Source organism: Alligator sinensis, unplaced genomic scaffold (assembly GCF_000455745.1).
Source record: "Alligator sinensis unplaced genomic scaffold, ASM45574v1 scaffold428_1, whole genome shotgun sequence".
NCBI classification, from domain to species: Eukaryota; Metazoa; Chordata; order Crocodylia; family Alligatoridae; genus Alligator; species Alligator sinensis.
Genome location: NW_005841919.1, coordinates 3,652,091 through 3,667,072, shown reverse-complemented (window position 1 = coordinate 3,667,072; position 14,982 = coordinate 3,652,091). Strand labels below are relative to the sequence as shown.

Below are 14,982 nucleotides of genomic sequence, written 5' to 3'. Positions count from 1 at the left end.
CCCCCCCCCCAGCCTCCCAGAGCAGCACAGCAATGGCAGGATTGTGGGGGGAGTAATTGCTGCAGGCGAAGGGAAGCTGGCGTGGTCCAGCAGGGCTGTTTTTCTCCACTTACCTGCAGCTCCTGCTCCTACAACACAGCACAGCACTGATCAGGGCTGGGTGAGCTTCCTTCAGATCGATGGCTTCAGCCAGCAGCAGCCTCCTGGGAAGGACCCAGACCCAGCAGCTCAGCCTCGACTGGCCCCTCTGCCTTCAGCAGCACTCACCAGCCAGCTGGGCTCAACCCTGCAGTCTCAGCCGCTGGCAAGGCAAGTGGATGGCAGGGGCCATGCCAGCCAGCTCAGGCCATGCTCCCTCCCCTGCCACTGGACTGGGGAGGGGGGGAATGGGTGACAGGGGCCAAAGCCCCCAGTAGGGGAGCAGGGAAATAAACCCCCTCCCTGCTTCCCTTGCCTCAAGGGGCCATGCATCTGGCCAGGCCCTGCCCATGCTCTGGCTAGAGAGCAGAGGGGTGAAACCAGCCCTGCTTTCTGGAGCAGACAGCCCTGCCCAGGACTGCAAAGCATCTGGGATGTTGGGGGACTGTAATTTAAGTTAAACCAGGCAGGGGTCTGAGACAGAAGTTGTATAAACCAGTTTGACCCAAATCAGTTAAGTCTGATACTACATTCAACCAGGTTTATCTTAAACTAGTTTCAGCCATTTTGAAACTGGTTTATGTGCACTGAACTTATGTTCTGTTACAGGTTTAAACCAGTTTCTGATCACTTAAACTAGTTTGTGTAATGTCTGTCCCTAGCATTGATGCTTTGTAAGGCTTGGTTTCACAAAGGGAACTCTAAAGCCAGAAAACTGTATTTAATCCATTACTTGTATATAATTCCACTTTCTATGAGAAACACATTGATATTGCTAGTACTGAAGACTCATGAATCTGGGGAATCCTATGTTTTAAAAGGATTTTGAAGGACTGGAGAATATCATATAAAAGGCAAAAAAATTCATTGTGAATCAGTAGCAAATGGCTGCAGCTAAAAACAACTCATTTGGTCTGATTTGAGGTTAAGACTTCATATTTAGTGTGGTATTCATATGGATTGTGTCTCTTGCTCTTATAGAAAAGTCCTGTTGGATTTAATAGAAAATGGAATCATTCTAATCAAATAATACAGAACTATATTTCTGCTTGTAGCATGGCTCAACAAAAGTAGAAAAGTGGACATGCTCTATCCAACTGTATAGGTTTCTAATAAATTTGGTTAAATTTAAGAATAAAATTCTGAGGACTTTCATTAAATTTCTGTAGAACTCTTTTGGCCACATCCCTATTAGGCTTTATGGGACTTTCAAAAAGACGAGTCTATGCTTAGTGCACAGAAGATACACTCGCTATATTGAAAATTCTTTTTCTTTTTTTTTTGCAAAAAGCCATGTTGTAGGTCAAATTTATCTGTGTATTTTGGTGACAAAGCAGCTGTAAAATTGGTGCAACTGGCAAGAGAGACTGGCTTTATAGTGATTTAGCACTGTTAAAAAAGTGCAAAACAGCCAGAATATGCCTGAGAACCTGGCCTCCTAGTTTAAGGCATGGTTCTCACTGTTGTTCTGGTCTCAAACTATCCATAGTTTGTGCAGAATGACAGCAGGATAGGACAAAAATAAGCTATTTAACCATTATAACACTTTAAAGTAAATTTTCAAAAGGGTAGTGATCAATTTTGGTATGCCTGGCTTTGAGAGAGAGAAAAATTGACGGGCTCTTGTTACTGGCCATTTTTTTTAAATGTGTGCTTCCTGTATCTGGTCTCCATGGTAGGAACAGCTGCTGCAGTTTGTGAAGAATAGGGACAAAGGGAATTGAGCAGGATTTGGGGAGAAATGAGGACACAGACAGAGGGTCTTTTTTCTCCACTTAGGATCAAACAAGTAGCTACATTTGGGATCAGGAAGGAATTTTATCCTATGGTCTGATTGGTGCAGAGTGTAGGACTTTTTGGGTCTGTACATCATACATGTGCTCTGGGGTGGAGCATGGGGAGGTGCGTTTTAATTAGAGCAGCTCTGAGAGCTTCTCTAATTGAAGCACCCACATTGTCACGGGTTCAGTGTCCCACACTTTAAAATGGCGGCAGGAGCACTTGAACTAAAGCTTGTTCAAGGAGCTTTATTTAAAGCACCCTCACTGCCATTTTTGAAATGCAGGAACACTGAATACACGTAATGCAGATCCTGCTAGAGCACACTAACTAGCATGCTGCAACAGACTCGCAGGAGATTCAGTTGAGTCTGCTCTAGTGCATGCTGATTAGCAGGTGTTAGAGCTGAGGTCCATCACGTGTATAGGTGCCATTTGTCTTCCTCTGTAGGGGTGGCATAGCCCTTTTTCTTAAATCTCTCAAGTATATTATTTTAACAACTCCTACAGCAGCAGAACACTGACAGCCCTCCCTTCCAGCCCCACTTTCCATGAATATGTGCATGGATTTAATATGGTAGGTTGAAACTTCTATTTATTTAACACTGAAGGTCTTTCATTGGACACAATACAGGATTAAAATCCTTTACCATACAAATATGAAATGAGATTTGATTTCCATGGGAAGCCATGTTTCAGCCCATCGATTTATCTCAGCCCCCTTCCCCTAGCATGGGACTTGAACACTTATACTGGTTAACTCATTCTGTAAAGACCGGTCCCCAGACCAACAGGGTCTGTTAATCTCTTCTCAGTCTCCCTGCTCAGTGTTTCCCCCAGAACCTGGTCCCTTGAAGGTTTCTTGGCTAGCTTCACTTGTAGCTTGTACTTAGCTCTCAACCTCCTGGCTTCCTGGCCTGGCTTTTCCTTGGACTCTGCTTGCCCTGACTCTGGTTTCTACCCTCATCTGACATTTCTCAGCCTCATCTTGGCTTTCAGACCTGGATGCTCATGCCCTAGAAACTGACATACTGATAACATTACCCTGTATTTTCTAGTAGGTGTTAGAAACAGAATAGTAATTCTGAATGTATATCATGTATTTAGATTTATTAGCCCTCTCTTACTGAGGAAAAGCAGTGATATGGGGTCAGGTGGTGGGGGAGGTAGTAAAGGGGCAGATGAGAGGTGGGGAGATAGTGGGAGGGGCAGCCATCTTGCCCCCCCTCCCGGTACCACTTCTTCACCTGTCCCTCTGTCTTTCTCTGTCCCCATGCTGCTGCTACAGGGGCAGGCTGGGGATGTGCTCTGCACCTCAGGCTGGAGTGGGGACAGAGCCTGCCTGTGCTGGAACAAAAGTAAGCAAGGGTGGGGAAGCATGGCAGAGAAAAGGGAGGAGACCCCAAGGCTGCAGGGAGCAGAAGGAGGTAGATGTGGGGGCAGGGGAATATGGAGAGATGGTGGGGGAGTCGAGCCCAAGTTTGCAGGGGGGAGAGGCAGAGCACGTACAGATGGTGGAGGAGCAAACAGCAGCTGCAGCTCCTGTCCCAAGCTAGAGCCAGAGCCACAGCAACTACTTTCCTTCCCCTGCCTCCCCACCATGGTTCCTTGTACTCAGTTGCCAGATGAGGGTCTTTTTCCCTCCATGTTAAATGGGGTGGGCAACCTCATTTTGGAATCAAGTATGTATGGTAGCTGCCCCTTTTTAACCTCACAATAGCTAGCTCATCTGCCCATACCGTTGCAGATGCATGAATATGAGTCCATGGGTGACATCAAGGAAAAGTAAGATTTTGAGTGAAGAGGGAGAAAAAGCTGTTTTAGTATGATTAAATGCAACAAAATCACTTAAGAGAAAAAATGCTTTAAAAATATTTAACTTTGTTTAGAATAGCTGAAAAAAAGGTTTCAAATGCAGTAGAATATACATAAACTTTCATTTCTTTTCTCTTGATAAGAGATTTAAACAAACTACGCCAAGTACATTTTAAAGGGTTAATTTCAGCATCTAGGAAGTCTAGGCCTGTGCACAGTTAACCTGATTTCTAGTAGGAATGGCGGCAGACATTTGCAATAGCAGTATGAAGTGCAGTGCAGCTAGATAACTTTCATAAAATCATAGAAATGAAGGGCTGGAAGGACCTCGAAAGATAGTTGAGTCCAATGCTGCTACTCTGGGCAGGAATACTGCTGAGATCAAATGATTCCAGCAAGGTGTCTGTCTAGGCTCTTGCTGAAGACTTCCAAGGTTTGGGACTGCACCATCTTCTTGAGAAGCCTATTCCAGATTCTGGTCACCCTTATCATAAAGATGTTCTTCCTTACATCCAGCCTGAAACCATCCTCTAACAGTTTATGGCCCTTGTTCTTTGTCCTCCCCTGCTGTGCGCTAGTGAACAGTTTTTCTCTCCGCTCTGAATATTCACCCCTTACATACATATAGATTGCCAGCAAATCAGTCTTCTCTTCCCCAGGCTGAACAGTCCCAGATCCCTTAGTCTTTCCTCATAAGGTTTGTCTTCCAGGTCCTTAATCATTTTTGTGGCCATTCTCTGGACCCTTTCAAGATCCCCTATGTTTTTTTTGAAGTGTGGTGCCCAGAACTGGACACATCAGCTAATGCACCCCGGTATGCTATTAGCTCGGTTGACTACAGCACCACACTGGCAGCTTATGTTCATCCTGTGATCACCATAACCCTAATTTCTTTCAGTCATCGTCCCGACCAGAACATCTCCTCCTAACCTATATTCATGCCGGTTGCTTCTCCCCAAGTGAAGCACTCTGCATTTATCCTTATTGAAGTGCATCCAGTTCCGCTTCGCCCACCTTTCCACCTTGTCCAGGTCCACTTGGATCTGCATCCTGTCTCCTACAGTGACCACTTTTCCCCATAACTTAGTATCGTCCGCAAACTTGGCAAGCATGCTTTCCACATCCTCATCTAAGTATTATACTAAGACAACAATGTACATTATTTGCTTTTCAGTTTTTGGTTGCTCAGTGAAAGGGTGGTGCAAGGCAGTATTACATGGCTATGTGGCTTTAATTTTACATTTATCTACTTTTAAAATTTAGTCATCTGTCAAGGCTAACATTCACTTCAAATTTCAGTTTGTCTATTTGTTCTGGTTTTTCTTTGGTTTTGGTGGAGTATTTTTAAGAACTAAAATATTCAGTTAAGGCTTTCTTCCCTCTGAGATACTAATGACTTTTAGCCCTTGCTTAATGATATCCAGTTGTTTGAGGAAGCTTTGAATATAAGTTAGAAGAGCTTTCTGCCAGCCTGTCACGCAATGTCAGCACTGCTGTTATTAGATTTTATATATGCTAGTTTGGGGGATGGTTATTCCATTAATCCCCACATTTGCTGGGATTTGAAATTCCTGCCTTGACATATTGAGTTTGAGGGTTTTGTCCTGTTGTCCCAATATGCCATTTCAGATTCACCTGCTTGTTGTAAAAATAAATCCCATTTACAGAAAGTATCATGCTGCAGTGCAACTTAAAGATATAATATACCTCTTGAACTTGCAGCTAAAAATGAACCTTATTTTAGGGGTGTGTGGTTTAAAGTAATTGTACAGTTGGCAGTAAACTGCAAGACTGACTTGTTTTTACTTAGAAAATATATTTGCACTATACTTTTTATTGTGCCTTTATTACATTACATTGTGCACAGATGGAAGGGCTTTTAGCAGACTGAGGAACAAGAGATTCACCCATACATATCTAACCCTTTCTAAAGCAACTAGAATTCCCTTAGGAGCAGTATATTAAAGCTACTATGAAAATACAATTTTCTTTTACCTTGTGACATTTCCAGTTTTCTCAACAAAGACTAGCGAATAATATTAGTCAACAAAGTTAAAGCAGCAGATCAGATATGTACAGGGAGATAAATAATAAAGAAAGTAGTCCAAACTGAGTTTGCCTACAGCTACTAATAAAATATCACCTATGTTTGATATGCCCCTGAGAGCATAGTTTAATAATGCATCAAAATCTGCTCCTTTGAGCAGGAATTTGAATGAATTTCCTCAGTAAAGAAATACATTGTCTAAATAATACTTTTTTAGATCATAACAGGCAAGCGTAAATATTGCAGGTGCCAAATTACGTGTATTTCCTTAACAGGTAATACAATTCAGATGTTTTAGATGCATGGTTTCTATATTTGGATTATCTTGTGCAGGGCTTAAAAGGTTTTAGAAAACACCTTTTTTTTGTCTGTGTTGGTCTTAAAAAAATCAACTTTCACCAGTTTGAAATACTTCCCTGTATTTTTAACCATAGCTATCATTGTCCTGAGCCAAATTATTCATGTTTGTAATATACAGTCTGTCTTACACACTTCTATTTCTTCGTGCAAAGCAAATATTCAAATTTAAAAGGCAACAAACTGCTTTTGATGACTGTCCTTTTCTGTGTCTGCTTTGTGAGGATATTTGACCAAATCACTCTGTTCTTAGAACTAGTCACAAAAACAGCTGTTTTTTTGGTAAGAGGAGCTAAGGTATTGTTTCCCTGTACAGTAATTATTGAATAATTTTATCAAAAATGTATTTATTTATTTGCTGGCTCAGTTCAACTCGTATTTCTGCATGCCTATGATATCATGCTATATTATAGCATGAAATACAAGAAAGGATGCCTACCAAAATCTATACTTGTCATCATTTTGCAAATGGGTGACTGACTAGTAACATTATTCAGAGCATCTACAGATCCCTTTTCAAAAAGGAAAATATATATGTATGTGCAATGAATACATCTTAAGTGTTGCCTAATACCTTCCCTCCCAAGTGATTCCTTGGTGGTTCCTTTCATCTGCTGTCTGCTTCCAGATTGCCAATAGAACCATCTAGTGCACCCATCTAATGAGCTTCTACTGAGTTTTGGTCTGCAGGTTGATTCATTGCAGCAATAGTGTTGGTCAAAAAACAGTAGAGCAGGACAGGGATGATTGGATGAAATCAGCAGCACTAAAGGCTCTACTGACCTCAGACTAGCGTAAATCAAAAGTAATCCAACTGTACAGTAGGGTTACACCAGCATAAAACCACTCTGAGGGTATGCCCAGTTGAGTGCATACATGCATGGGGGGGATGTGTTTCCTGCAGAAAAAGAACCGCAGCACATATTTGTGCCGCTGCTGTTTGTCCTAGGGCACACTCCTGCATGCGTGCTCCAGTGCACAGCAAAATGATCTGGGTGGGGTAGGGGAGGCTGGGGCCAGCCAGCAGCCTTACCTGGGGTTGCTTGGGCACCAACGGCACCAAGCCAGCCCCTCGGAGCCTTACCAGCAGACAGAGCATGGTTCTGGCCAGCCAGGCTCCATTTCTAGTGGGGCACTCTGCTGCCATGTGTGCTGCACTGCTTTTTTGGTGGTGGGTTTTTTTTGTTTGTTTGTTTGTTTGTTTTTGTTTGTTTGTTTTGGGGGGGTGTTTGACACCTGCATCTCCCAGTGTCAAAAAAAAAGCTGCCACGCTGCAAACTAGCAGTGCAGTGATTGGGTGCACGCTTGCACCAAGTACAGTTTGCAGCACCTCAAACAGCTTTGAAGCACTGCAAACTAACTACACATGCACTCTCATCTAGACAAGCCCTGAGGGATCAGAACTAGGCTGCTCCAGTTCTAATTGAAGCACACGTTAAAAAACCCTTTGTGGAAATCTGGCTTGTGGTCTATGAAGCAAAGGTACTTTACATTCTTGACAGGCTTTGTATGTAATTGTGCACCTTTATACTAAAAATAAATCATTAGCTCTTGAAATAAATCCAAAAAATTGATTTCAAAATTGCTGTCAAGGATCTTGTTCATATACAGTATTTAATATGCCAACTATCAAATAATAATTTAAAATAGTCATTATCCAAACAATATAGATGTATTAGAAGACCTATGCCTTGGATGTCTTCTTTTGTTTTTACTAGTAATTACCAGATGGTAAATACCCCATTAAAATATTTGATTAAGATTAGTTTTTGGTTATTACCTGCTTAACATGTTTGGCACAATCCATATCCCATTACCTTCCCATTATTTTAAAAGGATAATGCCAACTTAAACCTCACTCTTTCATCCATACATATATACCTATTATTGCTCCAGCTATTAGCCAGCAGCCCCACAACCAGAAGTATTCAGAAAAAGATTAGGTTTTTTTGCTCTTTCTCTTTTCAGTTTGTTTTCTGTGTATTAGGCTTGCTGTTTTTTTCCCTTATAAGTATTAAGTTAGTCTGGTGTCAGTGCAAGTCTTTCCTGCAGGGAACAAAAAACAAAATAAAAAATGAGAAAATATTATTTTAAATAAAGGGGTTTCAGAGCAGGTGAAAAACTTGAAACTACTTTTAACTCCACAAAAAATTACTAGCTTTCAAGTTGATGGTTACATTTACAATCCATAGGCAAGCTACAAGCAAATGAAAATATCCGTAAATCCATAAGTGAGGACTCTGCTTGGGGAGGGGAGGGGAGGGGAGTCCGTTCTCCATGGCCACAAAGAAGCCTTGCCCCAACAGAAGCTGTGGAGTTACACTATGTGAGAGGCAGAAACTAGGAAGCTGGTCTGGGCACAACACCCCTGAAGGAAAGCTCGATGAATGCTGCATTTGCTCTAGTCTGTGGATACAGGAGCTGCTGGGTAAAACTATTTTTATCTCACAGATTGGTTGCAATAGGGATGATTCTACATTTGCCATTCCACTTGTAACTTGTATATAGCATAATGTCAGCCAGAGCAGTGTGTGCATGATTGATTTCACAGTTTACTAGCTAAACAGGAAAACGTGGGTGGGGATTTTTGGTTAATCTGGAACAAATTCGGCCCCCCCCCCCCCCCCCCCCCCCCCAATTTTCTCAGCAAAATGAGGGAGGTCAAAGATTTGTATCAACTAAAACAAATTCAAATTTTTACTTTTTTCAATATAAGGTTTTAGTTTTCATTACATTTTACTAGTGGGGATACTGAAACTACTCAACAACTCACATATTTGTTGTTCAAGTAACCCATTCACCAAAAAAACCCTTTCCTGGCTATATCAGCTTTGAAATTCACTGAAAGATTTGGATCTCGCAGAATAAGACCAACTTCTTCCTCTATATCATGTCCTTAACAAGAAAAACTTGGGACTTGATCTATAAATTTTATTGAAGCCAGCAGGCCAAATTCTTCCCTGGTGTCAAGACTGTTATAGAGAGAATTAATTTGGTTGGGTATGTTTTATGTTGTAATCATCTTGTTTCAGATAAATAGTGCTACAAATTGTAAAACTTCAAAGGACTCCTATGCAAAAGGAAACATCATAGATAAACTTTCCAACCTTCAGGACTTTGGGAAAAGAGACTCTCTCATGGAACCAGAGGGACAGTTTTTCCATCCCCAGCTCCTTCTGTGCAAAAATGAAGTTTATTTTCTATCCGTGGGGACTTTTTACTATCTTTATTTTTCCTAGAGCCTGATGAAGGGTGTTTGAGCCTGAAAGCTTGCAGAAAAAGATTTCGCAATTTCCTAGTTGGTCTAATAAAAAGTATCTTTCTGAACCAAGAGTTCTAGTTTTTCACATTTCTTGTCTTGGACCAACAAGGCTACCAAATACATCCTGGAAACATAAAACTGTGTGCACTCGCATTCTTTTCACTAAGGACTTTCTACTAGTTTATGTATCTGGTGGGTCAACTGTAGCTGTAGTTATAAACAAAACAGCCTTTATAGCTCGTGTCATGAGATTAGCTTTGGTGGCAACAATCATGAATAGTAGCAGTTGTCTGTTACTATACAGTCTTGCTTGTCTTTATACTCCTCATTAATAAAAGGAACTGATTTATCTGCAATTGTTAAAATAAATCTTTTTTAATTCAATATTTAATGTGAAAATAATAAATTATGGAAGCCTCCATTTAAATTTTTTACGTACAATTGTTGTAGAAAAACATTCCTTCACAGATGCCTTTAACAAGATGAAAATCACAAATATCATTTTTGGCATCTTAAAGTTTTGCTGTTCTGTATCCTTAGCTGATGATGGTTTTATATTTGTAACTGCTGATAACATATTGATAAAATCTACTGGGTATTAGTCCATAAGGCAAACCAATTGAGCCGGCTCTTTTTATGTGCGATTCCCCTGCCCCAGGTACCTGTCCTGCTAGGCCAAATCCTCAGAATTATGTTATGTTTTATATTTAGTTTAAATTCAGCACTTGCAGCATCTATGCATATGGTCCGGGGGTGGGGGCAGATGCTTTTATTAGAGCGGCTCCAAGAGCTGCTCTAATTAAAGTGCCCTGAGCATCTCGTGCATCAGCGTCCCAGTGCTTCAAAATGGCAGTGGAGGTACTTTATCTAAAGCTCATTCAATGAGCTTTAGATAAAGCACCCCTGCTGCCATGTTGAAGTGCAGGAGCACTGATAAACGAAACGCAGAGGCTGTTTGGAGCACAGTAATTACTGCACTCCAGCAGACTCAAATAATTGAGTCTGCTCCAACACTGTAATTACAGCATGTCAGAGCAGCCTTGGCACTCATGTACAGGCACTCTTAGATACTGAAGACAAGGATTTAGGAAACACATACAGGGTGCATCTACACATGCTCTTTAATGCGAATTAGCCTATTTTTATGCACATTAAAGTGTCACTAAGAAAGCATACTATTTAATTAATGTGCATTAAAATAGGGTAGTGCTCTTAAGCATCACTTAAAACCATGCTCTTTAGTTAATGTGTGTTAAGACAAGCTAATGTGAGTTTTCCTAGTGCCTCACTAGATTTAATGCACACTAACTGAAGTGTGTTAATCCATGTGTAGACAAGCCCATTTGAGGTTCAGATAGGCATTTTCTATAGTAATATCCATGGGAGGGGGATAAGGTAGGGAAGAAGGTAATCTCTGCAATAAACCAGTTGTGAAGTTACTCACTGGTTATTCTGCTGGAGAAGTGGGTTCTGAATGAACTTCCTGGGTGACCCAAAAGTTTGGAGAGTTTCCACAGATCTGAGATCCTTTTGGAAGCTAGGTAGATAGGCCTTTTTTGCTGGTTCTACCATTTTTGCTATGAATCCACCATTCAGCAAACCTCACCTTTGACAACAGGCTATGCGATGCAAAGCAATGGGGCTCTGCATTCCCACCGAGCACTGTTACAAGGGGGTTTCTAACTGTGGAGGGCTGCTATAGCAGTGCAGTTGCAGGTTAAATCTGAATAAGGGAATGAATGAAACAATAAAACAGGGAATAAGCCACAACGTTATTACACAAAATATGGACTTTGTGGCTGGTTCCCATTGCATATTAAATTGGATGTGTGACCAGGCCAATCAACTGATTGGTGCTCCCAGCCTTGGTAGTACATGGAGCCCTTAATTCCAGCATGTTCCCATGGCTTGGAACACCAGTCACCTCATTGGCACATGTAGCATGACAAGAGGCATGAATTGTTGAGATCAGAGATCAAATCACATTGCACCTTAAATTGAACATCTGCCGTGACCTCACTGCAGTAGTCCCTGCACTCTTCCTTTCCCTAGTCCACCTGTGGATCCTGGTCATACAGGTACAACTTCTAAGAACACATGGGACAGGAGAAATGATGTTACAGAAGAATAGAAAAATTGAGGTGGAAGGGACCTCTGGAGGTCATCTATTCAACCCTTTGCTCAAGACAGGATCATCCCTGTCTAAACTATACTAGGCAAATGTTTAGCTAACCTGCACTTAAAGCCTCCTAATGATGGAGATCCCACATTCTCTCTAGACATGATTGACCTGCTGTTCCACACAGGATTGGGATGCTGCACATGGAAAATCTCTTTTTTGCTCGTATTGGGAGCGAGACTCCAAGGAGGATGTTCAAGACAGACCACTGGGGGTTTTTTTGTTTGTTTGTTTGTTTGTTTTTGGTGGGGGTTGTTGTATGCTGCTGCTTTTTTCTAGATTCAAAAAGGCATTGCTTCTGTGACAGGGGAAACACCCCTCCATGACATTTAAATAGAATCACCTGTTCTAGCATTTTCCTCCTGTGTCAGTTCTGCACAGCCCTGGTACTTGTGATGAAAACCAGACTGACACTCCAACAAGATATTTTCTGTGACAGTGCTTAAAGAACTTTAATTGTGGGCAGTGCACCTGAAACGACACTGAAAAGTTGTAACTGTGTAAATATCTGCATTTGAAAGAGATTTTATCTAATTGAAGATAGAAGAAATGTGGGTATATTACCCAGTATATTGTGGTAGTATTTTAACCACAGCTGTATAATATAGTAAATAAGAAAACTTTGTGCAAATATGATGAACATGGCCTACTGGTATTTGCATTTGGGCTAGTAACAATGGTATAATCCTTGTGTGTATGTAAATACCATAGCACAAAAGTTTTGCATGTGAAAGGGCTACAGTAACCTGCCTTAACTAAGCTTTAAGTCTTTCCATTGCCAATAATCTATCTCAAACGTTCAAGTATACAGTACAGGAAAAGAGGTGTGTTCTTTCAGGGCACATGTTAATATTTGACAAGAATTACAAACTCTAATAACTTTTTCCCCATAATATGACACCATTAAATATAAACTGTTCTTATTTCTTCTTCTTATAGGTATTGTAATTTGGAAAGGTGACTGCAGTCATGTTTCACAGTAATTAGCAATGCTGTTGGTCATTGCTTAAAACAAAACAAAAAAACTTCTTCTAGGTTCCAGGCACAACGTTTACTATTTCAATAACTTACGGTACGTGGTTATAAATAATGTAGTGTTTGACACGTCACTTCCTTCGGTATGTCTACACTACAGTCAAAGGTGCGGCTGTGGCTCTTGTTACCACACCTGAGTGAAATTCAAACCAATTATCTCTGGCACCAATAACTGTTGGCAAATCAGAGTTTAGCATGGGTAATGCATCCCAGGATCTACCCAGCTTCTTGCATGCATCTTGCAGCCTATGTTGAGTTTCTTGTTGTTGTGCTAGCAATACCCAAAATACCTGTGCTAATGTTAGCTATTTCTACATGAGCTGTAGTCAGACCTTGACTACAGTATAGATATACCCCAATCACAAAAATTGTTCCAGGATACACATTGTGCAAGGGCAACTTAATGCCACCTTCACAGTTCCCTGCCCCTGAGCCCCCACCAAATGCTCTGCACATATGCTTGAGAACTAGGACCTAATATTTTTTTTAATTATGATTCATTCTGCCCCGTTTATTAAGGACTGCTGCTTTTATTGATGTTGCATAGGGTTGAATTGAGAGAGTCCCACCTCTTTCTAAAGGTTCACCCCTACTGCACCCTATGTGTTTGACCATAATGTATTATAGCTGCATGTCTGTCTTAGACCCACGGTTACACAACTTGTCCCAAGCACTCTGTACATTATTAAATGCTCATGTTCTGCCTCCCAGAAGTTGTAAAGGTGAACACTGTTAACTGACCCTTACCCCCAAACCAGACTTTGATCTAACCTCTCGTGACCCCTTGCCTACAGGTTCCTACAGAACTTAATCGTCTTCAAATAATATTGAGGAGATATTTTGAAGGGCTGATGGGACAACACAGGGACTGGAGTGTTAGTGAATTGTAAATGAGCCCAGGTCAACACCTCTGACATCTCAAACACAAATACCTTCTGGCTTTTTCATTTCCTGCCTAGAGTCAGCCCATGGACAAACAGCACCTGGACACAGCTGAACCCATGAGTAGCTGAAATGAGAGCAGTAAACAGAAGAAAACACTTTGGAATATGTGCCTCTCCAGTAACATATCCCCACTAGCGAAGGCATCTGCCCTGTGTTTGTTAAGCCTGTCTTTAGCCTTACTGTCTCTTTGGAATTCATCAGTGCTACCAGATCTCCAGACAGGCATCATAGCTAAACCCAGCTCTATTTCCAGCTGACCAGATGATGGCCCTACTTACAGTGGTAGTCCTTAAGGAAATGGGTTGCATTCTGGGATAGGTGGAGCTTTGACAGGGTGCATGGCTTTAATTTTAGACAAAATTAGTTGATCACTTAGATCACTCGAAGTATCCCAAAGGTATCATATTTGGTGGTGGTGTTAAAGAATCCTGTTCTCAGATATTTAATCTACATGCTGAACTTTTCTTATTTCAGTTTAGGCAACTGTTTCTTGTCCTATCATCTTCTAAGTCGCCAAATAGGCTGTTTGCAGATGTTTACAAAACAATGTAAAAAGCAGTGCTTTACTTTAAACTTGGTGCATTCCCATACTGAGCCCAGCATATGCCCAGAAGAGGCAGCACCTAACTTAGACCTGGCTTGCCCAACATGTATATAGCTCAGGCACTTTAGGAAGGGGGCTTTTTGGCACTTTTATCTAAGAGCCGATTAAATCAGCTTTAGCTAAAAGCACCAAAAGCCCTGCTGAAGCACTCAATCTATACAGGTGCTGCAGACTCAGATCAAAGTAATGCAATACTTCTTCTGTAAAGCATTTTTTTTAACATAAGCAAGCAGCCAGTTCTTTCATCTATATTGTTACCTGAAAGGTGTTTACAGACTGTGATCATGCTCTTTGCAATCTTCTAGATTATGTACACTTAGTTCCTTTACCTTGCCTTCATATTCAGTGCCATACTCTTAATTCTTGCACCATTTTAATTGTCTTTCTTTCTATTTAGTTAATTTGGTATCTCTTCCTAGCTGTGAAAACCAGAGCTGCATGTTGTATTCCATTTGTGGCCCCTTTAAGACTCAATGTAGTGGAATTACTCCCATGATTTTCTGAGATACTTATATATACCGCACATTTTGGCATAAGTTGCAACGAGTTAGGTACTCAGACTAAAGCAGGGAAAGAACAGTGCTTTCTCAGAATCTGAGACTATTTAGATAAATGTGTTCAAATAGGAAGAACCTGATGAGTTCCATCCTAGATTGCTCAAGGAATTGTTGGAAGTAATTGCAGGGCCATTGGCTTTCATCATCCTGAACTCTCAAAATAAGATGATGCCTCAGACTGGAAAAGAGCACATATAATGCCCTTTTAAAAAAAGAGGAAGAAAAGGAGGATCCTGGGACTTACAGGCCAGTCATTTGAGATTCA

The 14,982-nt window shown here is 41.1% G+C and overlaps 1 protein-coding gene across 10 annotated transcripts in view; it reads left to right on the top strand.

The window, feature by feature from the left end:
* The window catches only part of LOC102369805 (poly(rC)-binding protein 3-like), a 322,632-nt gene that overhangs the window by 73,531 nt on the left and 234,119 nt on the right, over window positions 1–14,982 (top strand). Inside the window, exon 2 of one of the 10 annotated variants that reach the window (XM_025198315.1) lies at window positions 12,516–12,648. The exons of 8 other annotated variants lie outside the window; for them this stretch is intronic. The gene's annotated coding sequence lies outside the window, so the exon portion shown is untranslated. Of the gene's footprint in view, window positions 1–8,542; window positions 8,564–12,515; window positions 12,649–14,982 lie in introns of those variants that run through there. One more of the 10 variants, XM_025198317.1, reaches the window with a different exon arrangement.